Here is a 4,822-nt window from a genome sequence, read left to right on the forward strand (position 1 = left end):
GAGCCGCTGATCTTTATGTCCTTTCCTGCTCTTATCCATGCAGAGCACCCTCTGCCCCGTGCCCTGGGTGCTCCCCTTCGCAGTAACTGTGCACGCTGCTCTTTCACTTCAAATGAGCTCAGTGATTTTATTTTTCCTTTTAGAAACCATCAATGAAAGGAGTAATTCTATAGAGTTTCGACCACTTAAAAACTGGTTTGTAAAATTAAAATACTACCTTAAATACATACGCCTGGGCACCTTAATGTTACAATGTAATGCTATCTTTTTATTGCTGACTCCCTTGTGAATGAGTCAGTGTTTGACTACAAAGTGGGGGTGGAATTATGGGTGATCGCTCTCTCCTAATTGAGGCTGTTTTGCTTTAAGACCAACATAGCATCTCAAGATAATCTTAACTGAGCATCTTTAAAATGTAATTTAAACTTTCTGCTACAAAATAAATTGCAGGGGATATAATAGAGGGGGGGAAGACACCCTATAAATTTAAAGAGACTTAAAAGCCGTATCGGGGACTGGCCTGGTGGCGGAGGGCTTAACTGTGCACGGTCTACTTCGGTGGCCCGGCGTTCACTGGTTCGGATCTGGGTGGGGACCTGGCACCGCCTGGCACGCCATGCTGTGGCAGGTGTCCCACATAGAAAGTGGAGGAAGATGGTCACGGATGTTAGCTCAGGGCCAGGCTTCCTCAGCGAAAAGAGGAGGATTGGCAGCAGACGTTAGCTCAGAGCTAATCCTCCCCGCCCCCTAAAAAAAGCCATATCAATCAATTGCAATATGGTAATCTTATTTGGATCCCAATTTAAACAAACAAACCTAAAAAAGGCATGACGTATGAAACAAAGACAAAGTTGATCTGTGATTAGATATTTGATGATAGAAGGAATTATTCTTGATTTTGTTTTAGGTGTTTTATATTTTCAGAAAGGAAGTCTTGTCTTTTAGAGATATATACTAAAATATTTATGTAAGAAATTATGATTTCTAGTATTTGCTTCAAAATAGTGTAGGAAGGGGGAAAGTAGGGGTTTAGATGAAACATGCTCAGCCATGAGTTTGATGATTATTGACTCTACAGGTGGTCTCATTATACTATTCTCTCTACATTTATATATGTTTGAAATTAATTTTCCATGATGATTTAAGGAAGGAATTAAATATGCATATGTATTTATATATATATTCAATCAATACAAAAATACCTTTTTTTTTGCAGTTTTATAACTTTATTTCACAATCAGCCGTTAGTTCTCATCCACATTGTCTGTAGATTTTTGAAAGTGGTGACAGGTACACAGGTAACCAACGTATAGAGTTTGTCTTGTGAATCTTCATCCTCATTGCGTTTTCTGGACAACCGCACACGGATGCGGTAAGGGACATTCCTTATTCCTTTGGCCAGACAGCTTTGTTGAGCCTGGTGTCAATTCACACATCTGGAGCTCCCATCTCCTTCATGGCAAATTTCCGGATCTCTTTGAGTGCCCAAGGGGCACGCTTCTCGACGCCAGCTCCACGTATGCGCTTGAGGATGTGATGGTGTATTCTCTGGTCACCACCTCGTTGGTGGCAGAACGGCCCTTCTTCTTCTTGCCACCCTTCTTTGCGGGAGACATCTGCTGGGCCCAGGTTGGAAAGGAAGAGTGCGCGGTATTGTGTCCAAAATACCTTCTAAATATAGGGTTTTTCTAGCTCACTCTAGTCTACTATAAAAATGTGTTGAAATGGCCAGTTGGCCCTGCCTGTCACCAGGCCAATTGCCCTGAGGAACTCAACGGTGGGTTTGGAAGCATTTAACTGTTTTTCCAAAATTTTTTTCCCCTTTCGTTATGTTAAGGAGATGCAGTCACCAAGCACCCTGAACCAGACCAAGCCTCACCACAAGAGCTACACCTGTGACCTTTGCCTTGTTTTCAGTGCTAAGATCTCTCCAGGAGGAGCTTGGGCATTATGACCGTAATGTGACCTGCAGTGTATGTGGAAGCTTGTTTTCCAACTGAGCCTGCAAAAGTGATCCCCACCTCTCCCTTTTGAATATTCATTCCCAATCTGAAAGACAAGGCCCCTGCTTCCCTCTGTCTGGGGATGCCATGATCCCGCATGGTCTCCTCCTTGCTGCGAGTATACTCCACTTTGGGAGACAACTTACATCTGGTGGACAGTCTGATTGAACTCGCCAGGAGGTGAAGCACTTTGGTTTCGGTAACAAGCCCACAGCAGAGAGGGTTGGGGCTAGTCAAATCCTTTTTAGAGGTCAAGTCTTGAGAACTATTTATTTTGCATTTTTAAGTTCATTCCTGAGTCACATTTGAATATCTCATTTTTATAAGTGTATAAAACTTCACTATAAATAGTGTTTTAATGTCGCCTTTTCTTTCCCCTTTATATTCACGATAACCCTGTGAGGAATGTGGACACTAAAAACACTGTGAAGAAGCAAACAGGATGAATTGAGTGACTTGTTCAGAGTAACCCAGCTCCAGGGGTGTGTGGGCCTGGCTGCTTTCCCATGGCTTCTGCCATGGCGTCCACTGGGCACTCTGAGAAAACAGGAGGAAACCATTAGTAAAAGAATGTATCTGTGGGATGGCCAATAGGCACATGAAAAGATGCTCAACTCACTAATCATCAGGGATATGCAAATCAAAACTACACTAAGATATCATCTTATGCCTATTGGAATGGCTATAGTAACCAAGACAGAAAATAACAAATGTTGCAGAGGTTGTGGAGAAAAGGGAACCATCATCCACTGCTGGTGGGAATGCAAACTGGTGCAGCCACTATGGAAAACAGTAGGAGATTCCTCAAAAAACTGAAAATGGAAATACCATAGGACCAGCCATCCCACTACTAGGTATTTATCCAAAGACCTTGAAATCAACAATTCAAGGAGACGTTTGCACCCCTTTGTTCAATGCAGCACTATTCACAATAGCTAGGAAGTGGGAGCAACCCAAGTGCCCATCAACTGATGACTGGATAGAGAAGATGTGATACACATGTATATACAATGGAATACTACTCAGCCATAAAAAAGACGAAACCATCCCATTGACAATAACATGGATGGACCTTGAGGGTATTATGTTAAGCGAAATAAGCCAGAGAGAGAGAGACAAACACCATATGATTTCATTCATATGTGGAAGATAAACAAACACATGGACAAAGAGAACTGTTTAGTGGTTACCAGGAGAAAGGGGGGTGGGGAGTGGGCACAAAGGGTGAAGGGGCGCACCTATATGGTGACTGACAGATAATATTTGTAGTGAAATTTTACAATGCTGTAAACCATCATAACTTCAATACAAAATAAATAAATAAAAGAATGTATCTGTGGGAAGGGGACCCAGGCTGTGTTCCAGGGGAGCATGTGTTAGAAGAAAGGCCCTAGCCCTTCTTTGCATACCCCAGTTCTTAGTCTCTATAGAACTTTAGGCAAGTCACTTACACTCTAAGACTCGGTTTCCACATTCAAAAAACAGGATAACAATGGTCCAGCCCCGTGGTCGAGTGGTTAAGTTCGCGCGTTCTGCTTCGGCGGCCCAGGGTTTCACCGGTTCAAGTCCTGGGCGCAGACATGGCACCGCTCATCAGGCCACGCTGAGGCGGGATCCCACATGCCACAACTAGAGGGACCCACAACTAAAAATACACAACTATGTCCCAGGGGGCTTTGGGGAGAAAAAGGAAAAATAAAATCTTTAAAAAGAAAAATGGGATAACAAGACTTGCTTTGTAGGTTGCTTTGAATCTGTCTACACTGAATGAGCACTTGGGGCACCGTGGGCTCTATGTGAATGCTGGCCGTCATCTTGAATGTGATGAGGTGTTTGGAATTTAGACCACTTTACAGGCAATGTTTCAAAGAGCAGCTTTGATCCCAGGCTGTTTCTCATGCAGCACATACTAAGAGAGTGCCTCCTGTGCCAGACATGGTTCTAGGGGCTCAGGATACAACACTGAACAAAGTAGACACAGCTCCTGCCTCTCACAGAGCTTATAGACTAGAGGTTAGCCCACAGGAGCTTGCTTAACACAACAGCACCTGAAATAGAGTTGTTGTTGTTGTTGTTTTTGATATTTTATTTTTCTTTTTTCTCCCCAAAGCCCCCCAGTACATAGTTGTATATTTTAGCTGTGGGTCCCTCTAGTTGGGGCATGTGGGCTGCCGCCTCAGCGTGGCCTGATGAGCGGTGCCATGGCAGCGCCCAGGATCTGAACTGGTGAAACCCTGGGCCGCCGAAGCAGAGTGTGCAAACCACTCGGCCTGGGGTTGGCCCCTGAAATAGAGTTTTGGTAATATGTACTGTCACCTCAGCTCTGCCTCGACTTTATAGAGCTATGGGAAAATGCAGGCCTCTTTCCTACTTCAATGACCGGAGCACCTCTCCCCTCCCCCTGCACTGCTGGGGGCTACCTCTTGGCTCCTGTGAATGTGATATGTACCAGGAGCTCCATGGAGGAGTTAGGACAAGAATAGGGACAAACGAAGTTGGATGGGGGTAAGACCACGTTAGGCAGATTGATGGATACTCCTGGGTCCAATACTTGGACAGGGACTTCGTTTGGGGAAGAATCCTCCATCTCAAAAACACGCTTACCCCCTTGTGGATAGAGGGTAGGTTAGAGGTAAATCCAATGCAGTCACGTCTCAAAGCAGTGGTACCTTGAACCCTTATCCTCGAATGTCCTTGGAACATGATTAGAATGGGACTGTCCTTGGAATGATGCTCAGTGTCATTCCTGCCATTGGCGGGATGCAGAGGATGACTGGCAATGGCATGAATGGGTATCAACTCTGCTACAAAGGTGTCAT

General features: G+C 44.5%; 1 pseudogene; it reads right to left on the reverse strand.

Moving 5' to 3' along the window:
• Positions 1–1,237: 1,237 nt before the first annotated feature.
• On the reverse strand, positions 1,238–1,616 carry LOC100063819 (large ribosomal subunit protein eL31-like; annotated as a pseudogene).
• Positions 1,617–4,822: the final 3,206 nt, after the last annotated feature.

The sequence above is a fragment of the Equus caballus genome, chromosome 11 (assembly GCF_041296265.1).
Source record: "Equus caballus isolate H_3958 breed thoroughbred chromosome 11, TB-T2T, whole genome shotgun sequence".
In the NCBI taxonomy this organism is placed as follows: domain Eukaryota; kingdom Metazoa; phylum Chordata; class Mammalia; order Perissodactyla; family Equidae; genus Equus; species Equus caballus.